Source organism: Aythya fuligula, chromosome 3, assembly GCF_009819795.1.
Source record: "Aythya fuligula isolate bAytFul2 chromosome 3, bAytFul2.pri, whole genome shotgun sequence".
Lineage (NCBI taxonomy): Eukaryota > Metazoa > Chordata > Aves > Anseriformes > Anatidae > Aythya > Aythya fuligula.
This window is the reverse complement of record NC_045561.1, coordinates 10,662,683-10,685,300: the sequence shown is the minus strand read 5'-3', so window position 1 is coordinate 10,685,300 and position 22,618 is coordinate 10,662,683. Positions and strand designations below refer to the sequence as shown.

General features: G+C 43.2%; 1 protein-coding gene across 3 annotated transcripts in view; it reads left to right on the top strand.

Moving 5' to 3' along the window:
- Positions 1 to 11,148: 11,148 nt before the first annotated feature.
- Positions 11,149 to 22,618, top strand: part of AFTPH (aftiphilin) — a 46,721-nt gene continuing 35,251 nt past the window's right edge. For 2 of the 3 annotated variants that reach the window (XM_032184590.1, XM_032184587.1), the window contains exon 1: positions 11,721 to 11,857. The gene's annotated coding sequence lies outside the window, so the exon portion shown is untranslated. Of the gene's footprint in view, positions 11,168 to 11,720; positions 11,858 to 22,618 lie in introns of those variants that run through there. The other variant, XM_032184589.1, reaches the window with a different exon arrangement.

Here is a 22,618-nt window from a genome sequence, read left to right as displayed (position 1 = left end):
TACTAGCCAGATCCAAAGTAATTATTGGGTGCAGGAGCTCTCAGTGGCTTTCAACCAGACGCTTCCTGGGTTGCCAGAAATAGGCAGCAAAAGGAAACCACCGTGCCTCCCTTTACACAAAAAGTAAAACCAGATAAAGCAGAATTATATTTGTAAAGAGCAGGTTAATCCTTTTGCTCAGAGTGAACATGGCAATTTTTTTTATTTTTTTTTATTTTTATTTTTATCCCAGTTGTTTTTGAACTGTTTAGCACCTGCATGCGAAAGAAGACAGAACAGCACCTCCTCAGAAACCGAGCGACTGAACAGCTCTTGGCTGGCGGGCTGCAAACAGCACAAGGAATGCTAATAACGCTGCGGCATTCAGCCTTCGTTCACTGGTGGTCTCCTACTCCTAAACGCAGAGAAAAACATGTAGAGATCCAGATTCATCTTTGCTGGTACTTCATGGATGTTACAGGAGCTGACAACTCTGAGCTGAGCTGTGTAGGGTCCCTGGTTTTATACACAGCTTCAATCCTACCCCTGCAAAATGGATGAACGCCAGAGCGGTGTGAATGATCGCTGGCCACACAGATTTATTTACAAGTCAGCCAGGCAGGCGTTTCAGGGTGCTTTACCAAGAGGTATAAATACCAGGTATTCATTACTGAGTGACCGCCTCCCTCTGGGGGAAGGAGACGGAAATAATTTGCTGGGCTCAGCCTCCGCTAGCACCAGTGCTATGATGTGTGCGAACGTGCTCACCCTCCCGTAAGGCTGCAGAGCAGAGGGAACGGGCAGACCGCCTGAAAACAGAAAGGGAACAGGCCCGTCTCTTTGCACAGAGATAACAGCCCTCCAGCTGCTTATTTAGCCTCAGTCAGACTGCATCCCGCTCTGCCAATCTGGCAGCACCCAGGGAAAACACATGGGCATGAAACCCCTTGCTCAGCAGATGCAGGACACGGGCTTTTCATTTTCTAAGACAATATTATTTTTATACGCAGTCTTAGGCAAACTCAGGAGTCCTGATGTGTTCTTACTCTCTTCAAATGCCTTGTCTACTCTGCCCAGCTAAAGACTGAACAAAGATTTGGGGTAAAAGGCTCTGATGGACTGCAGAAATAGGCAGTGCTACACTCATCTAATTTATTTTGTTAAACCTGACGACTTCAGAGATACAAGGCAGCATTTACACAGATTCCTAGCTCAGTTAGGAACAGGCTAAACCTTCTGAAGGCAAAGATTTAGGCAACTGTGGTCCTACTCTGACAGACTGACAGCACTATGGACATAGTTTAAAGAAAAAGCAAGCCACAGGAGGTGTCAAAGAAGGACAGAGACGCAGTTTTCTGGGTTTTAATTGCAGTTGGCTCCTGTGGAGTATCCTGTGACGGGCTTTTACACGGGAGCAGCCCATTAGCTCTAAAAGATCACACACCAAAGCCTCAGAAAACAAAACAAAAAACCATCTTCATGCAGACAAACACTATTAATCACCAAAAAAGCAGGAATCACACTCAGGCTTTTTGTCCTTTGCAAGATAAGTGTAAATACACGCAGGCAGATGCACTCAGCTTTATTCCTGACCTTCAAAATGTTTTAAATGCTAATGAGTCAGAAGCCTACCTGTGTGCAAGAGGTAGCTATGACTAGAGTAGAGCAATAGAGTTGCCAGTAGAGCAATTTACCCCCTATTCTCCCTTGGGAGTTTCCTCTCTTCTAGCAACCAAACCAGTGCCTTGGTAGAACAGTGGTTCTGTTTTTTTCCATACTGGAGCACCAGCAGTGCAATGGAAAATGCAAACGGCGCCTCTGTGCACTGGAGAAGGGCACGTGGTGGTCGTGGTGAGGTTTGCTTTCCAGGATGTGAAATGGTTGAACTCAACGCCGAGGTATTAGATCAGACAGAAAGAATGAGGGGAATCAAACAGGCACTCAAGAACTCACGCAAACACTGCGTATTTTCCATACACCAGCACTGCTACAACTGCAGAGATCGTTTCCTCTCCTTCACGGGACTCACATTCACCACCAATACTCACTCTAATGAAATTATGACTCCTAAAGGAAACTTGGAGGCTGATGTGGAGCCTGATCTAGGGCAGCACCAGGCTGGGGTCCTACACAGCTCTGACCTACAGCCACCTGCCCCCTCGCATCAGTTCTGTGCAGGAAAAGAAAAGGTCTTTTCAGCTCAGGATGTAACGGTCCAGCCTATCCCTGGAAAACCCAGGCCTGACACTTTTCACACGTGAAGCTTCCCCACAGGCAGAATGAGTCTCGAGAAACTCTAGAGATAAGTTTATAATGCTGTGATGGCTCCTCGTACACAATCAGGAGAGAAAAACGCACCGCAGACACTGCGCTGGGCCCTGGGGCACGCTGGTAGCTGTGCAATGCTACCACAACGCACATTAAGAAACAGAGCAATAAGGTAATAATTGTGAAGGGAGAAGAGCCCTATCTGATCCACTCCTAACCGAATTAAAGGCACTACAGCAGCTTGCACATAACAGAATCTGACTCAGAAGAAACTGGCCCAGCTCTGTAAAAGCAAACCAGCCCTAAGGCAAACGTGAGCACAGCGATTCTTTGTCGTGCTGTGCAGAGGGTGAGCGCCCTGAGCCGGCTAGGGAGCACAAAGCTGTAGCTCTGTCTGTCCTCATCTCTCTGTCAGACTGAGAAAAGGGGGCTCTCCGGAGGGGTGGCCTAGCTAGTAGCTGCATAGAAACAGTCACCAAGCCCAGAGCTGTGTAAGTAACACGGGGCTCCGAATTCACAGCCCGTAGGGGAATTTAAGCGTCTTGATGGAGCTATGGAGTGGAAAAACCTTCCCAGTGTAACCTGCTGTCCAACTGCATCTGGAGACATTTACACGCAGAGAAGTCATGTGCTAAAATGCCTACGTTAATTGGGAACGAAAGCTGGTTCACATCCCACCAGCTCTTTGAACAGGCAGAACGAGCATCTGACTAGCAGGAGAACTCCGCTGTGCTCCCGAAACTCCCTCCAGCTCTCCCACGTGACGGTACACACAGGAGCCTCTGCTCCTCAAAGAAGCTGGGCTATTGCCAACAGGTTTTCCATCAGGAATTCGCTGCTGCTCAGAGAAGCGTGAATCATCTCATAGGATGAAACATTTGCTAAGTGAGATGGGCTGCTAGCAGACACTGGTTTGATTTTTGGAGATAGCTGCATCGCTAGCAAGGGTCCTGCGTCCTGGCTCCTCCACAGAGAAGGATTTGTTGGAAATTCCACCCAATATGGAGTAAACAGTGAGTAACTGAGATATGCTCTCTGCCCGGGGGATTTCTTGCAGGAGGAGACAAGCCCCTTTGCAGCAAAATATGGATAAATATGGATAAAATATGGATTTTAGCCAAATCTGGATATAATTATATCTGCGCTGCTCATATAACATTCCACAACTGGACAATTGGACCAGTGCCATTGGCATGCAAACTGATTGTGAGTCGCCATCAGTCTCTCTTTTAAATCCCCCAAACCGCTGACTTGCATCTGACAGAGCAGACAGCAAACACTGTGGCCTACATTATAAACAATTCCATACATGCAGAGAAATTGAGACAAGTTTGCCTCTTTGAAACATCTCACAGTCAGCTCCTGTTGGGAAGACATTTCCTGGCTGGTTTGGTGCTGTTTGGAGCTGTTTCCAACTCAGTAGCACTGTGCGTGCAGAACAGAGGCAGGAGAATTCAACACCTAGGTTGGATCTGTCGGGTCCCAGTTTGGCCAGATGAAGGTACGGAGCCCAGTGTGGTGCTCTGAAAATAGCCCTCCCTCAGCTATAATGGGAATCTAGACTCCTTCCAACAAGGAAGGCCATATAAATTGATAGTCTTATGGTATTGTTAAACTTTTTTTTTTCACTTCAGTGCTTAAAAAATGAAAACCATGAGCCAAACTCACCACTAATGCACACCCTTGACCAGTAAGGTTAGAGAAGGGGTGGCTGCAGCTCCTTGCTCTAAATGCACACGCATTTCCTCTGCAATAACACAGGCTGTGTAGTAGTCTGCGTTTTGACTGGCCCTGGCAAGGGCTCCTGCAGAGCACATCAGTGACACCATTTAAGCCTGCTGGGATTGTATTTGTTTACTAGACTCAAGGAGCTGGCTCAGGGACAGCACCCTTTTCCCAGCACAGAAACACAACTTTAACACAGTTAAACACGACTTAAAGAGAGCGTTCCTGCTTAGAGCCTGGTGCATTTACACAGAACGCTCAGGCACCTGGATTTACCTATTTTCATCTGCCCTAGCTCTCCTTGCAGCACGCTGGTCCAGCCACTTTCAAGAGTCCTTCAGGTGATCCTGCATATTGGAGACTGGGGGGGTTTGGTTTCTCATCTCCCTGCTGCTTTTGTGCTTGCCTTTGACGCCCCGCTGTCCCCTTAACCCCCCAGCTCTCCGCACTCCCCTCTACCTGCTCCTTCCCACATTCTGCCACCACCATTCAGCCTGTTTGTGCCCTGCATAAACGTCTGGGGTTCAGTTTTGCTTCTTTCTGCTTGTGAGGCAATGGCCGGGGACCACACGGAGGCCAACACATCCCTGTGGTGAACCTTGCTCTGCAATTTAAGGAGCTGCTTGACCCCAGCTGCCAAAGGCTACTTGTTCAGGAATAAGGCGTGTAGCTGAAAGGAACACTGGCCACTTCCACACCTTGACATGTTAGTTTAAAGCACCAGCAAAGGTGGCTTTCTGCAAACATGTGAGATTCTGCATCAGAGTGTGCACATGCTGGGGTCTCACTCTCAGAGCCCGGGTCTCACTACAACTGCTGGTGCAGCCTTCATGGTGCTTTGCTTTCCAAACTCTAGTGCAACTGCGACACACAGTCTTTCTGTTAGCACTCAAAACTAGTTTGGCTGTTTGGAACATGGTACATTCTGTTTACATTTTGTCTTGCCGTTCATAATTTACCTAAGACAACAACTCTGTCAAGCAACTTATAACCAGATTTGGCAAATTTCTCATAGAAGAGCATATTTCTCATATAAGAGCCTTCCAAAAAATAATCCTGTTCTTCTGAGATCTACCCCTGAGTTATGCCTACCTTCCAGACGCTTTGGGTCTCAATGAACAGAAATCAAAAAAGCAAACCCACTGCAGAAAAACACGGAGGATAAAATTAACATGAGAAGAGGCATCAGCCTTGAGCTTGAAAGATAATATTGAAAAATCTTGTATTTTTTCAATATGAAAAAATAGTCACGCTCACAAGCTTTGCTCTGCCACAGAGAGCTAGAAATCTTGCTTTCCTGCTGACAGCTGATGTACTCACACAACACATCTGCTAGGAGATGGAAGCATTGTCAGACCTGGGAGGAAACAAAGTGTGTTTTCTATACATCACTTTGGCTGTCCATAGCTTGCTGGGTTGCTACCTGTGTCAGCTGTTTTCTCCTTGCAGCTTGCCTGAGTAACACAGTTAAATTGTGGCTGAAGTCAGACTGCTCTCAGCCCACACTTGCCTTAAAATTGATGTGCCCTTCACACGCAAGGAAGAGTCAGCATCACTAACAGCTCGCTAGTTTTTGTCAGATACTTGGGTTTGTCTATTGCCTTCTCAAAAACCTTGCCTTTGTTGAAGTGTATACACTAAAACACATTTTGCACATGCTGCTGATGAGTTACTTACTTAAGTATGTAGAGGCCAGGTATATGGGTAGTATTACCTCACTGATGTCACTCACTTCTGCCACTTTGAGGATGTGGTCTAAGCCATGGCAGGAAAAACGAGGCTGTTTTGACATTCATTAGCTGGTTAATCCACTAGGTAGCCTTCACATGCCAAGAATGTGAGCCTGCATGTTCATTAAAGGCTCCAAACATGGTTAAGACTTGCAATGGAGTTCCTTGGAAGAAAACAAAAACAACCCCCACCCCCAAACACACGGTACTGAGTGTCAGCAATCCTACTCCTGCCCAAATAAGCCCGAGCCAAAAACCAAAAGCCATCTGGATATAAGAGATTTCTAAGGCCCACCTAAAATAATTGTCATTTCATCTTTTTTTTCCTGGAACTACATAGTTTTATTTGTAGTTCACGTATTTAGATTGTTTAAAGACAACTTTGGGATTTTTAATGGCTTGCAAGTCACAAGAAAGTGGGCTGCTGATATAGTAATGCCTTGTATTTTTTGTAACTGTGACTCCAGTAAAGATAGCTAGGGAGATTTGTATGAAATAGTAACAAACTTGCACTCCAAACAGAGGCCTTATATGCTGCATATAAAGCATATAAATTAATGTTAATGTTATGCAACTAGAATAGATGGAGGCCGTCCCTTGAAGAACTGGAAAACTTCTGTGGGATACCCATAACAAGAAAAACCATTGCCTGGTGATTTCCCTTGCCCAAAGGTCAATGCTAATGGAATTAGTGGTGATACAGAAGATGTGAGCAGCTGAGATGTTCAGAAGTGTATCTCTGTACCTCTGAATAGCTTTGAGAGGCACTACAGCCCTGGGAAACACGGATCACTACACAGGAGTGGCCATAACAGCTAACACCAACCATGGGGAGGCCAGGCTCAGCAATTTCCTTTCACTGTCAGCAGAATAAAGATGACACGGAGCAGGAATTAAGACACTCTCTGAACAGCGGGGAACATGGAGCCTTGGGCTCACAGACACCAATGGGGTAAAGCTGCTGGTCTCTTCTCAAGGGGGTCCCCATTGTGGCTGGAGGATGCCCAGGGACCAAGAGGCACTCCTGGCTCCCTGATCTCTAACTCCGGCAAGAGCCCAGCAGTCTGCATTGATTCGGGACAGAGCTCAGGGCACTAATCACTGCATAAAGAAAAAAACAATGACTGCTTCAGGTCTTTTAGCATCTTCCGATGCTCAAAGACTCATCAGCAGTACAGTTCAGTAGCAGGCCACTTAGCTTATCCTCTTCTCACACAAAGCTTTGTTTAACTTAGGTAACGGTAACTGCACAATTTTTCTTTCAATAACTTGCCTATTTAGAAGGCAGAGGAAAGGGCGTATTATCCATTCAGCCAGCTTTGATAATGCCCACCTTTTGAAACCACAGCCACAAACAATTTTCATGTAAAGCTTTTGAGGCTGATTGGTGAATTCAGTCAGACAAGCTCTTTCTGCCTGACAGTGCAGTAGCAGGGGTTATTTCAGCTATAATGGTCTAAGATAAATGCAGTTTTCCTAAATTAAAAGCATTTCACAGAACTGTGCCAATTCAGTTGCATGTCAGGATGGGAAAAAAATCAAAACATTCTGTGAAGATAAAATGCAAGAGCTTGACTTCCTGTTTTCAATTTGCTTGATTTTCTACTTTTATATTTCATTTTCATGGAAAAAAATTTAAATTAGTTAGCATTGCATTGACAATAGCACAAATGAAGGGCTCTGGCATTAGTGAAATGAAATGATCTGGTAGGCCCAAAGAACATTTTAAACTCATTCTATGGATAATTTCAGATCTTCAACTGTCTGATTCAATTTTGAATTAAAAAAATAAAATCAAGCACCACAATTTCTCAGGAAACAGAATGTCTAGCTTCTGATCTGCAGCACTGCCAGACTCAGCAGAGAGGAAAGCAAACTGCCTGAAGTATAAAAACTTATCTAGCTTTTGATTAGAGTAAGTTTATTCCGTACACAAAGCTTGCACTGCCAGAAGACACATTGTACCATACATATTTTGCAAATAAAAAAGTAACAATAAGTTTTGTTGTTGTTTATTTGTTTTAAAAGAAAAACCACACTGTTAGCAATCCAAGGTGTTTCAGAAGCTATTCTGCATTATACCATGCAGTAGTGGTGCAGCTTATAGTATAACCAAAAGCTCCAGTTAGGAACCATATTGTAAACTCCAACATGAGAAATAAAAAGCTTCATGTTTTCCCTATAGATACTCCACTTTCTTGAGAATTATGAATAACTGAGTTTATGAAGGACACGGATGCAGATCATAACAAGTGCTTCCTGTCATCCCCAATTCCTAAACCAGGAGGAGCGAGCCTGCAGACCTTGTGGGTTTTTGAGACAGCCTTTCTGAATCATCTTGACACACCATGCCATCTTTTTCCACCTAAGACTTCTAAGAAGGCTGCGCCCTCTCCTGACAGTTTAGGACTTAGCAGTAGTGACTCATAAAGCTGGTTTGCTGTGGCTAACCAGTTTGGACCTTAGAGTTATCAAGACCAGTCCCACTTCAACTAAAACCTTTACTGCACTATGTAAAAGGGGCTTCGCACTGAGATGGATATCTCAAGATTACAGCGTTTTTTCATCATGTTGTCAGAATAGAAATAACACGGAAGTATAAGACAAAAAAGGGAAACAAGTTCAAAATGTTTGAAGATTTTTAGAACACTACTCTAGAACAGTCTTCAAATAACACAGTGTCTGTAATCCATGCAATTCTGTGAAGGAAACTTTCATGTGTTGAAAATATAACCTTGAATAGGGTTGTAACTCGTGGATTCCACTTCATAGAACAAATACATAACACGGCTAATGCTATTATAAAGAGTCAGTCTGCCTTCGTAAGCAAACGTAATCCCCTTCAACCGGCAAAGCTTACGCAGGAATGACTAAAAAAAAAAAAAAATCCCACACATCTTGTCAATCATTCATGCTATGCCTAAGTGAAGATCACCTTCACTTTTTCATGTAGGACACTTACCTCTCATCTGATCCTGCATTAAAGTTAAATGAATTTTACAGACTCACAACTGCATACTGATTAAAGCTTCTGATCCTAGAAACTACTGAACACCACCAAGAGAAGGAAATTTCCCTCTGGTCAAACTGGCAGGGACCATTTGGAAGGATTTTCTGCCTTTCTTTGTAACTTAGGATATGACTCACTTCCTCAAACCATCCGGGAATTTTACTTAACCATTTTCCTTCTATTCTAGGACCTAATTACTGACGCTGCTGATCTTTCTGGCTCTCTTCCTGTGGTACATGGTTGGGCTTGTGGCTTTTCCACACAAGAGCTTTGCATTTGTTTTAGGGTGCAGGGGCTCAGGTTGCTGCCTGGGTTGTTTAGAAGGCAGAGTGTTTATCCAATATGTTCATTCACATCATTGATGCCTCAGTTGTAGAAGATAATAATCAAATTAGCTCCTCTAATTATGTTATTTACAATATTGCCATAGGGGTGGGTAACACACACAGCCAATGACCATTATATAAACATGGCTGGTACAGGAAAAGATGCTCCATGGACTAACAGCACACTCTGAGGTATATTTTGGGGCTTTAGAACTGAATGGCTGTTGCCAGATATGGGAAGAAATTACCTAATTTGTCTGGTGCTTTACAACTAAGTATTTCACTTCTTCTACAGATTTTTCTCTTCACCCATACAATTGTAAATCACGTTTTACATTGGGTGAAGGTCAAAGTTCTTTGATAGCTAAGTTTCCTACCTTCCAGTCCCCTCATTGCTTCTCCTCCTGTCCTGCCAGGTCAGCACAAGCTTTACACTGCATTTCTCACACTAAGCTGGAAAAAAAGAAAACAGCCACCAGGTGGCGAAATGTAACACTCACCCAGCCTCATTAATAGTCACTTATGATTATCTTAAGCTATTGTAACAGGACTCCTAATGTAATTGAAATATTGTATTAACAATATAATTTTCCCATGCTTCCCAGAGGCCTTATATGTCTTATTAAATTAGTAGATTAATTATAATTACTCTTAAAAAGCATTTGAGTCATTTTTATTCACAAACCCATCTCAAACACGAAGAGTCATATGTACAACCCTGTTTTAAGCCTTCCTCAGAAAAATTACTGTGTCTAAATATATGCTTAAGCCTCCATAGGAACAAAGTTTTATTATTACGCTTTGATTGCTATTTTATTATTGTAATTTGTCAGCATGTTGTAACCACTGTAGTGTTCAGTTTGCTACTGTCAAGGGATGTATATCAAGCTTCGCACATTATTTAAAAACCTCGTTTTGCATTTTAAAATACTTGGTGTTTGCAGTTTTGACAATACTTACCAATACAGTGTAAACAGGCATTAGGAAGGGAAAAAAGCATTTTTTAAAAAACAAACAGAAGTATGCATGTGGTATTTCCCATGATTTTTATTAGTGGTTTTGCTGTTAACGTTCTTTCATCTATGAGGTCAAATCATTGTCTGCTTGTGCTCCTTGGGGAAAAGGGCACATAAAAAAAATATAACCACCACAGTATCTCCTTATGTGCTTTCTTGACAGTCTTTCCATGCCTTTTGACTGAATTTGCACAGTAAACAAGTGAACTGAACCATAAAAATACAACCTTGAGAAACCCAGTTCAACTAAGGAAGATTTGACCAGAGTTGCACTTGAAACTAGCCTATGCACAGACCTTCTCTATGAAATGGAGACACTTATGAATCTCATTTCCCAGAAACAAATTTGTACCAAGCTACTCTTTGAAGGAGGCAACTCTGGCAGCCCCCAGTGCTTAGGAACTGAGGTTTCAGCTTGACGCAGGCAGGCCCTCAGGGACTCCACGAGGATTAAGTGGTTTGTAAGCTCTGAAGTTCAAGAAGTTTGCCCCCTGGTCACGCAGAGACATAAAAGGTGGAATAGCGATCCTGCTGTCTGTTCCAGAGGTGGATTTGGAAACAGGATTGTGGGATCACATACATGGGATCAGACTACTTCCCCCTAAACTTCAAAGGGGCAAAATTTTGCAATCAACAATTTCCTATGCAGGAATGTTATCCTAACCCTCAAGAATTAGAAATGAAGCCACCTCATAACACAGGCAAAACCAAAATCTCTTCAAGAGATTTTGCGAAGAGATGCTCTGAGCCCTCACCGAGTCCTCACACCAGGGGCACCCATCCTCTGCAGCGCTGCTCCCACTGCGAAGCACTGTCCTCTCTCAGCTCTCCTCCTGCTACTTTCCTCGCTGAAACACTCCGACAGATTCTCCCCGATTCCTCAGCTCTATTTTGGGAGTTCTTTTTTTATGTTCCCACCGGTTTGCCGAACCTCTCCGCGGAGAAACTCCCTCACGGCCCCGAGCCCCCTCACCGCGGCAGCCGTGAGGGCAGGGCACGGCTCCTGACAGGATTCCCGGCTCCGCACCCGAGCAGCCTCCCTCAGGCTCCACCCTGCGCAGCCACAGGGCACCTCTTAAAAAAAATAAGACTTAAATCCCTCACATTCACTAGGTGAGAGCACGGAAAGCACCGCAACACGGGGCTCGCAGCTGCAGACCCCAGCCCGCTCCCTGAGGCACCAGAGGGGCTGTACGGACCGGGGGAGACCCAAGGGTCCGTGGAAGTTGCCCGACCGACTCGGGGTGCCGTTATGCGGAAATAACGGCCGCCAGGAGAAAAGAAAGAAAAAAAAAAAAAAAAAAACGAAAAAAAAAAATGCTGCCCTCACTCAACATGTCGGCCACGGCTTCACCTCCCTGCCAGCCGCTCCCCCGCCTCACCCCTCGTCCAAGATGGCCGCCCTGCCGCGGTAGGGGAGGCTTGCCAGCACTCAAGATGGCGGCCGCGCAGCAGCGCCGCCGTTTCCCTTAGCGGAGCAGCCGCCTCCACCGCAGCATCGCTCGCCCGCTCGTTTATTTATCCGCCTCGCCCGCCCCGGCGCTGCCCGCCTCTCCGGCCGCCGCTGGGAGCGACGGGGGCGGCGGCTGTGCGGGGCCAAGTGGGCGGCGGCAGCGGGGCAGGAGGCGGTGGCCGCCGGGAGGGGGCCGGGCTGCCGCGACGCGGTTCCTGTCGCCGTGACATGGGTTCCCCCTCGATGGCGGCTGCCGCGGGAGGCCTCAGATAACCGGCCGCGTCCCCTTTCCCCTTACCCCACCGCAGCCATGCCCGCCCGGGCCCCGCCGCCCCCCGCGCAGCCCTCAGGTAAGAGGCGGCGCCGCCGCCGCAGCCGCGATCCCCTCGCCCCGGCGGGTCGCCCAGTTTGGGGGGCGGCCGGTTTCCTCCGGGCCTCGGCCGGGGAAGGGCACCCCATACCCCGCGGCAGCGAGCGGGGGATCCCCGGGGCTTGTCCTGCCTCGCCCGGGCCCTGCGAGGGGATCTCCTCTCCGCCCTTCCTCCCTCCCTCCCTCCCTGCCTCCCTCCAGCCGCGCCCGGCGGAGGCTGAGGTGAAAATCCCCGCAGCGGCCAGGGGTCGGACCTCAGCCCTCGGCTTTGTCCCTTGGAGAGCCCCCCGGGGACGTGGGGACAGCCGGGCCCCAAGGGCCGGGCACGATCGTGAGGGGGCGGCTGAGGGCCGAGGGCTGGGGCCGCCCTGGGAGAGGGGGGCTCGGGGCGTGTGGTGCGGAGCCACCGCTGGGGCTGGCCCCGGGGCTGTGTTTCTGCTGCTCTGCCTCGCCTCAGAGGGGCAGGAGCTGCGTTCAGGCGAAGATGACACTCCAAAAAAAAAGTTATGTGGTGGGTCGGGTGCTTTTCCTCAACATAACGCCGTTCTGAAAATCAGCAGAAACATTAAAGCGCGTATTAAGTGCTGAAACGCATACTGAGCACTGATGCTGCAGTTTGTTGTTGTACGTGGCGATCCAACAAACCAAAATATTCTTCTTAGAGAAGAACAGTTTCTTAAATGAAGGGTTAAGCCCTAGCATTCCTTCAGAGTGTCACTAAGTTGGTTTCTTGGTGGTGGCAGCCCCTTTCGTCCAGCTTCAGCGCCCTGCACAGAAATCAAAACTTTGGGAAGTTTGCTGCTCCATTTGAAGTAAACATCTGCTCGTAAATGAACTGAGGTACCACAAAAAACTTCATTAACAGGAGCTGTACCACCTTGGTCACATAAGTTTTGTTCTCTTGTGCGTTTTACAGCACGATGTGCTGCGTTAGAGCTGATTTCTTCAGCTGCTGAGTTCATGGCAAAGTGAGTTTGATGGAAGTTGGTTTTTTAACTGGGCTGGTCCTTAGAGGTTGAACGTAATTAAAAGTATTTCCTTCTTGTTTTATTCTCTAGACGTATGAACTAGACTCGGAAAACCAATTAGCCTACTTTAAGCCTAAAAACATTAGGTTGTATTGTCAGCGCAGACAGAAGTCTGTAGGCACGCTCATAATGCAGTTGGAGATGTATCTGGAGGAATAGCGTGTTAATTGGGAGAGCCAGGGGAAGAGCTGAAGTACCCATGACTGATAAGTTTATTTTATTTTATTTTTTCAGGAAATCTCTCTATCACGTAGGTGAAAATTAATAGCATAAACTTGAGGGTATGAGAATTGAAACTTAAATACGAATTAGCTGCATAGGAAAGAGGCTTCAGAAAACGTAATATGTTGTGGTGTTTCCTTTCCACATGATGTTTTGAATAAAATACATGTTGTGTGACCTTCTAAGGTCATGTGAAAGCATGACCTCTTCTTTTGACTTCCTTAATTTGTTTATAAGTAAACAATTGAAGGATCTCAGCCTGAATATAGCAATTTGTGCTATCCAGTTCTTCTGTTTATTTTTTTTTGCCATGATCATGGTTTCATTTAGCACAGGATTTCATAGATCTCTAAAAATTTAGACTTATTTGCAGTCAATTGTATTTCTTACATATTTATTTTGATTGAGGCAGCACGTGATTTCATGTTTGTAAGTAACCATCAAGAAATGCTTTACTAGCTTAAGTTAATGTCAGCATTTTAACACCCTAGTTGCATGAAAAACCCCTGAAACTCTTAAGCACTTTCAGAAGACTTGTCTTTCACAGTGGAAATAATAAACCAGCTTAGACAGACTTCAGCCAACTCTTTGCCCTTGCCTCTTGAAATATTCATAGAGCTCTCTGTACAGAAATGTACTGGTATCAGTTGGAAAACCAGTGGTAAAGAAACCTGTGCTAGATCTGGTTGTTTGCACGATACTCAGCAGCATAATCATCTTTCAGATACTCATTATCTTTTTCTACAGACTGTTCATTCCTTTCTGTGCTATTGTAGTGTCTGACAACTTAAACTATGTCTTTGTGAATGTTTTACTGCAATGACATGCTAACCTTTTCATGGGGATTCAAAATACTCATTTATGATTTTTCTGGATAGTCCTCTTTGGAAAAGTGCCTCTCTCAGATCCTACTCGTCGGTAGGTTTCACAGATTTTTACTTCAAGCTGCTCCTATGTACACACACACACACAAAAGTCTTGAAATGTGCCGTGTTTGAAAACTGACAGTCTCATTTCCAGCAGACTTTGTTCTGTGCTAATGTCTGTAGCAATTAAAGTTTTGGATTGACACTGCAAGGAATGTGTCTGTATGGGCACCAATTGCACGGTGAGTTAATGAGTCTGTTTCTGTAAGGGAAGTAATTTGTGTTCGTGTTCTTTGTCTTTAAAAAATCCAAGAGTCATTTGGAAGAACCACAAGGAAGGGAAATCTTCACCTACCTTTAGTATGTTTGAAAGTAGGTACTGGGGAAAGGAAACATGAAGCCTCGGGGTCATATGTCTGTTGAAAGATGATGCAAAATAGATCCTATTCTTTGCAGTATTAGGTGTCCCTCGTTTATTGTGAATGTTTCTTAATATTCTTAGTACGGCAATGTCTGTGGGTGGGATAAATGCTGAATAATGTCAGTGAGTTCTTGATAAGTGTGTTTAACTTCCTTTGGTCAGGTACATTTTTGCTTTGTTTTTCTCACCTACTCCTTTGCACATTGAAGAAAATACTAGTTCACTTAAAAGCAAGCGAGAGTTTGCAGTAATGGAGGGAAAAACTACAGTTGTTTTGCTTGTGCTAGCATATTTCCTCTGGCGAGCTTTGTGAGACCCTTTCCTTTAAGAATGCACCTCGAGGCAGTTGTAGTCTGCTCTTTACTTTAGTGTACGTGAGGTTTGAGTGCACTGGAGAACATACTGCTCTGTAAATAAACCTCTAAGAAGAGCTGACCTTAGGTAATTTAGTTCTAATACTTTCTAATCCAGCACCTTTTCATCTTAATTTAGAACAGGTTCCCAAATAACATGTTTCAGGGTAACACCCCCAAATGCATTTTCTCGCAGAGTTGAACGCTGCTGTAAAATGAATTGAAGAAATGTTAGGAATGAAAGCATCCTGGTTATGCATTCCTTACGCAATCTCTCGCTTCATGCATTGTTTGGATGTGTGCAGTAGGTTACGCACAAATGCAGTGTTCCCACAGAGCCAGATCTTAAACCTGGTTGACTTTCCCAGCCAAGCGTGTTTGCCTACATGAGTTTAAAACCGTGCTTGTTCTTATAACATCTTCCCCAACGCCTGTGCACAGATTTAGGTACGCTGTCTTTATCTGCAGCTGTTGAAGCCAGTCAGTTGATTTGCAGTGAAAACATTAGGTTTGTTTTGCTCGTAGCAATTCTGTAAAAATAACCGGGTCTTTTTGTTTTGGGGAAGTGATGCTATTCTCGGTTAAGAGGAGGGTCATGAACAAACACAACGTTCAGGTTCGTGTTTTTCAGATGTTCCTTGCATTCCACGGCTGAGCATAAATGGAATATGGAGAAGCGAAACAGTGCAGCTAGTGAAGGCATACGTTTGACTGCTTCTGTATAATCTGACAAGTAAGATTTAAAGGAAGATATCTCAGAGCTAGTTCCATTTCCCATTTGTGCCACCTAACTTAGTCTTCTCGTATGCGATGAGAGGGAGAAAAGCAGTGGCAAAGAGGTTTGGATCTTATATAGGGTGAGTTGTCTGAGGATGCCTTGTGTTTACTGCCAGCTTGGGGAGGACAGGAAGCCTGAGATAAGTGCCTGAGTCCTGCTGGAAGGAAGCCTCCTGAGTTTTGTAACTTTAAAGTTGCTTTTACATTCGACACTTCCTCATAGAAGGTGTCTGGCGTATGCGGTGTTTGTTGAAACCACCATAATGTACAATTGTATTGATTAATGCCAAACATTGTGTAATGAGAAACAAGGCTTATATTTAGACACATGGGCTGTATCGGAGCTGGGGAACATTGCTTGGACGTACATAACTTGAGGAAAACAAAAACTGTGTCCTGAAACTCCTGCTTTGTGTAATGGACCTTCTGGCCCTAACAGCATTAGATTCAAAATCGAAAGCATTGATTTCTGGAGGCTTTATGAAGTAAACATTTTCTATCTGTATTTTGTTTGCTGGTAAGCTATTCCAAAAGGAAAAGTAAACTTAATAAACTAATTTAGGAACATATTGACTGCAGCTTGGACAATGACTCTTTTTGGATTGGATTTTAGTTGTAGGGATATTGTTTTAACAGGCAGACTTCTCACATTTACAATGGCCCTTCTAGAAATGAGTTTTCAGGTGCAGTACAGAAGGACCATAAATCCATTTTCCATTGTTAATAAGCCAGTGGAAAGGCAAAGTTATAATGGGGGACATTACTGGAAGCCAACATTTTGCTGTAACGAGGAGTCTAAATCTGGTCCTTACTAAGACATTTTGGATTAGTTTGAGGAATTCCCTTGCAGTGAAGAGCTGAGTGTTCTTGGAAAGAACAGCTACTAGCAGCTAATGACTTGAATCCACCTCCTTGCCATTGCAAGCTTTTTGCTGCAAGGCATTTCAGTAACCTTGTAGTTCCTATCGGGGAGATCTTGATCATGCCATCCCTGGTTAGTTTAAGTTTCTTTATGGGTTGTGATGGGTTGCTTAACTCAGCTTTGCTTTCAGAATAATCTGTTACTGAGAAGTTACTCATTGTTTTGCTAATGTTCTCCTTAAAGGAAGCATTCTAACCCATAACATTTTGTTTGATTGATTTTATATCTCAATTATTTCTTTACCTAGCAGTGTTCCTGGTGGCTTCCCAGTGTTTTAGGTCTTATATAAGAACCAAACATGCTATTTTAAGTTCTGCCTTAGAAGATGCGCAGACAAGGAGCTGCGTGTAACTGCTTTTGCTTGTTGTAATTACATTCTTCTCTTTGCTGCCGTGTCTTTGTTAGATTTGCTATGGCTCTGCAAAAAGGTAATGAACAAGGATGCGGTCCACGTATGAGGAAAGCAGATGCCGTTCCCTATTTACTACAAGCAAATAATGAGATACCCAGGTTTGATAGTCAGTGTTTTAGAAACCTAATTAGTGATGAGGTACATGTAAAAGTAGGGTATGAATTTTGTCCTTCTGAATCCTTGCACTATCAAAACTTGAATCAAGTACTACTCTAATATTTTCCATCATTACAGTTTTTTTTTTCTCTTCTATTGTGTATTTCAGATTAACTCGTTATGTGCTTAAGTGCTTGTGACATTAGAAAAAAAATGATTTAAAACCAAGAATAGCTGCAATAGGATTGAATCGGACCAAATTAATCAGTATCATTTTTTTCTTTAAAGTAAAATGGCGATATGCACCATAAGTGTACCGATGAATTACATTTATAGTGCGACTTTAACAGTGGTATAATGTCTACTGGAGTGGAATTTGTTTGTGAAATTCCTTCATAACGAATATCAAAATACGGATATAAAGAAACAGTCAGAAGCAAGAACTAGTGCTTTTATCAGCTGTGCTTTTTTGTTGTTGTTGTTTTTGTTTTTAATACCAAGCAAAGGGTTGCAGAAAATGGCATCTGGAAGAGAAAACAATTCTGTGATACATTTTTCAGAAAAATGTTGGGCAAACTGCATGTCATGACAAATTGATGGCAATCCATTATCACTCTAATAATACAAACTATCTTTATTATGATTCAGAAAAACTTGCTGACACTTGTCAACATAAAGCTGTGATTGGGAATAAATTAATCCAGCCTAAACTGGAACGCTGAAACGCGCTCTGATTCTTCGCTTCAAGCTCTGCTGCCAGAAATCTGGGTTATTACAAACCGTAGAAACGTAGCTGCTCCATTATGTGCAGGTAAAAACTGTTATAATTTCCCTCAAAGAAGAATCCTGACTACACAGCATGCTCAGAACTTGGTGGTTTCCATTTGTTTAAAAATTATATTTTTTTCCAGAGCATTTAAATGAGCAGATAGATGGTAAAGTGCATGTTAACCTCTTAGCAGGCTTTGAAATTTGGGAGCCAATTCCCTCTTAAATACGAGGAAGATAAGTAACGTGCATCTCAGGCGTGGATTTTTCTCAAATTCTACTTCCTGAGTACAATCACATTTTACAAGTGAAGGGGTTAATCGCTTGAAATATGGGTTTGCAAGATGATGGAGCCTCACAGCGTGACTGGCAGGGTATGTCTGAGCTGGGTGGAGAGTGCTGCACTACAAAAGATGAAGCCGCAGTTCCAGCTCGGAGCCCCCGTTTGAGATGCCAGACAAAGCAGGGATTAACTAAAGGAATTAATGAACAAAGTTGTTGTTCTGGTAGCCCGGTGGCTTTTCACCAAGTTAATGTTCCAGTGAAGGATAATGAATTGGGTTCAATGGTTTGTGGTTGGCAGGTGGAGCGCTTTTGAAAGTCAAGAAAGGGGTTCATAATGAAATCCTTGCTGAAGGAAAGAGCATGAAGGCTCAAAATTCCCATGCTTTTTTATGTTTTAAGGTGAACTGGGAGTATGTTAAAAATTTATCAGTGATTAGTCCAAGGGCGGGGAAAGACTGATAAACATTTAAACAATTTCCTTCCGATAACCACTTAGTATGACGGTCTTCTGAGTTCTGTAAACAACAATTAAATCGTATTAACATATACACAGTACAGTTTCATACATTTTGGAGTTCCTTAACATGGACTTTTAAAATGCATCTGTAACATGGATTTGTAAAACGCAGTGGTGCGTTTCCATCCTTGGAAATAGATGACTTTCCAAAAAAAATTGATAAATGAGCCCATACAAATGATTATGCAATTAGATCATATGGGCTAAACTGATTAAACTAATTCAAGATGAGGATTTGAGAATCTGATCACAGCTTTGATAGTTAACTACAATTAATGTTCCTCGCAGATCCTGTTTTGGCAACTGTTCCTGAAACGTATCTGGAGCAGAGCATTGTGCTGTGGGACTGCTGTTGTGTAAATGATCCCTGTGATGTTTTAAAAGTGCTTTGAAATAAAAAATTGAAGGAAGTTTCTTCCCTATGGCAGAAGTTGCAGGGGAGAAAATGTTTAGATGATCGGAAGTCTTCGTGCAAATTTGATTGGGGTTTGGCAGTCCGGTTCAGCCCCAGGTTACCTTTGTTCTGTTCTTCCTCGCCTACATTTTTTATGGTAACTGGGGGGGGAAAACAGTCTTGGAGGTAAATTCCCTGCAGCAGTGATGCTTGCTGCCCCCATGTTACTCATTTTGTTTTCTGAATGCTGCGTATTATTTTATTTTTTCAGTCACTCTGCCCCTAAGAAGTTTCTGAACTCTGTTTTATTTCTGGGTGAGATTACGATAACTATAGCCTTCTGTCTGCTTCTTTATCATTTACTGTATTATTTTTGTGATAATAGGTACCTTGTGGAAGTACATCCAGTGCAGGCTAAGAAATAATTTTCGTGGGCATTTTTCGCATGAGATCTTGTGATGTCAGGTGGCGGAGCAGTAACTAATGCAGAGTTGAATGTGATTTTTTTCAAATAACTCAAGTGAGAAGCAGCTTCTACATGCCTAGAAATGTAAAAAGATTTTTCTCTAAAAAAGCATGCTTGCGGTGAAACAAGTTCAGACAAACTATCTGTTTAAGGGGAAAGTGCAGAAGGACTTCTTCAAGGCCTCTGATTCATAGTTTTGGGACGCATCTTTGAGCTACAGATTAAAAAAAAAAAAAGAAATTGAACTTCCGTTATTAGTTCAGACCTCATTGTTAAGTCTGACTTCTTAATTTAAATAATATCGGTCTGTGTCCTGCATAATTTAGGAGGTTCCTCAGCGTTCTCCCTAATTGTGATCCACAAAGCCCCAGTAATGCAGGTGGGCCACCGAGCTCATAATGCTTCCTCGCCAAGTGCAAGAGATGCAGCTGACCAAAGTACCTGCTGAGATTTGGGAAATCATTAATTTTGATGTCATTGTCTAAGCGCAGAGCTGTAAGTTCTTATATTTGCTAGATGGAAGCAAATCTGAGGTTGCTTTTGTTGTGTGCTTTCCTTCTCAGGGCTTCTCATCAGTAAAAATAAGGCTCTTGGGATAGGGGCTGCTGCTCTGTCTAGATTTATCTCCTTTCTACTTGAATATATTTGCTTTTGTGATGTGATTATTCTAAAACTGCTTCGAAAGAAGAAGAACCTGATATGTATTCATTTGGGGTTTTTAATATATATGTTACTTCTGTGTTAAGCTTGGTCTTTAGTACTCATCCTGCATTGAGAACTTCAAGACTGGGTCTTGTGGACTTCAGAAATGGGTGTTTCACAATCAAACGTGTGAGCTTCCTAGATTGTGGCAGTGTACAAGCATTACTTACTTACTTTCTTAAGCGTTTAATGTTTTCTAGGCTACCAGTTTGAGAGTAGTTGAAATACTTAGGGATTTTATTTGGGTTTCTGCTTCAAATTTTTCTGGAATTAGTTGCATACTTCTTTACTTTCCAGGCTGTGGAACACGCATTTTCTATTTTAAAATCCTTTCTGTCTTAAAAATAGCTTTAGAGATGTCTTTTGGAGTGCATCTCTGCCAAATAAAGAAGAAAACATCTAATGACATGATAAAATGCAGTGTTGAGGCTGCAGTGGCTTTAATGATAGCGTTTGGTTGTGGTGATGGAGCTGCTTATCCCACCCTCCAGCTTTGGTAGCTTTTTTTCCTGTTTGTTTGGGTGGTTTTTGGTAGGACTCTTGTCTTTATCTTCCTTCTTTCCAGCCATTTCCTAGCTTCTCTTCAAGCTCCTTTTTCTTTTTGGTTTATATCTAGCCAGTGCCATCCTTGAAATAGTGTTGAGGGTGGTTTTTTTTGTTCCAAAAAAATGGGTTTCTTGCTTTTACATCTCTTCAGCTTTTGTCACATGGGGTAAGATAATAAATACCGTGTCAACTGAATTTTCCAAAGAGGTGTAAACACTCCCGTTAAATTCCAGGAGGTTTAATAATAAATTTGTGCTGTTGCCTACTAAGATTAAACTGGAAATTCATGGACTCAGATTTAGTTACAAAGAGTTAACCAAATAAATAACCAAATAAATTACTTTTGTTTGTTTGTTTGTTTGTTTTCCTTTCCCATTTCCAGGGCCAGTAGCAGGAATTGGTGAGGGGGTGAATCCCATTTCAAAGGATGCTGCTTTCTCTGTCCTTTCCCGTTAGTGTCCGTGTGTTTCTGAAGAGCTGTGGGTTTGTGACTCTGGGAATCATGAAGTCCTGACCCAGGGCTGTGGGGTTTAAGCAGCTCCCCTGTAGCTTTGAAGAGTGCTTTCCCCAGGGTACGATGCCTTGGGATGAGCACAGCTCGTATATAGCAGATAAACATCTATCTACCTAACCAGTCTTTTTATTTTTATTATTATTTTTATTTTTCCTACAAAAGTACAACCAGCAGGACTGCTCTGAGAGTCACAAAGAAGAAATGCTGTTATCGTAGGTAGTGGATTGGAAGCCCAGAAGCTTGCAAAGTAAACAGGTTGGCGAAATGTCAATGTGAGCTCAAAGTCATACTCCACAGACACCTCAGACAGGATCTTTCACATTCATGGATGACATTAAGCAGCAGTTGCTAGACCTTGATGTAAAATGGGGAGAGTGCTTTTGGCCGCTGAAGCCTCTGAGGCAGGAGAGTGAAGCTGCTCTCTGCAATACCTTGCTAAGCAGCTGGTGCTGAGTAAGCCTATGTGGGAGCTTGTTGACAACTTCATTTTAAACAACATTTCTCTGCAGTCTTCAGTTTTCATGTGATGTTACAAATTACTTCTTGGTTTCACTTTGATAAGCAGCCTATTCTTTTATAGCTGCAAAATATACCCTTTAAAAAAAGTTGGAGATCTGTTAGTCACCTGAAAGATCTCAGACTTTCCTGGTAAATACGATGAGCTGTTTGGCTAAAGAGCTGTGGTATGTTGTGCTTGAAAAGAGCTGCAGAGCTTCATTTGTTGTTGTTGTACCCTCTGTGTGATACTGTTTAGGATCACGTACAAAGTGCTTTGCCAAGTGCTTTGGAGTTAAGGATCCTTGTTTTGGTTTCGTTTCAAAACTCAGAAAGTCTGCACTTATTGTAGTAATTAGAAATTCAACTATTTGCTAATGTATGTAGGTGGTTTCCAATTTTCTCTCTTTCTGCAGGTAACACTTAGTATGTTACAGGTTATTGGTAGACAAATGACATTTCCAATGGAAAGAGCCCAGTTATAGCTCTCCCTTTAAGGATTGTAAGGTACAAACTGGTTAGGTGATGTGTACAGCTGTGAATATATAAACAACACTAGCTAATGGTTCATTAATCACATGCAATAGTGGAAAAAAATAGACCATTTTTGGTGTTGGTGGGAATTCTCAATCCATACCTTGATTGTTGCTTTAATAGTTTGCAATGTTAAAATTGTGTCCTTAATCTGGTTCTATCTAGGCCATGGGAGCGCTTTCGTACTTTTTTTTTTTTTTTTCCCCTGTGATTTAGTGATTTGTGTTTAAGTATTTCATGGATAATCTTGCACCATTCTGCTTTTGAGAATAAGCTTTGACGGAGAAGTTTGTTTTGCTTCTAGGCTTTGAAGGTGCTTGTCGTGGCCTTTCCCAACTGGAGGCTTGCAGGCCAGAAGCAGGCTGGCAGCAGCAGCGTTACAGGGAGACAGCACGCTTTGGCTTGGAGTTAGGAAATCCAACG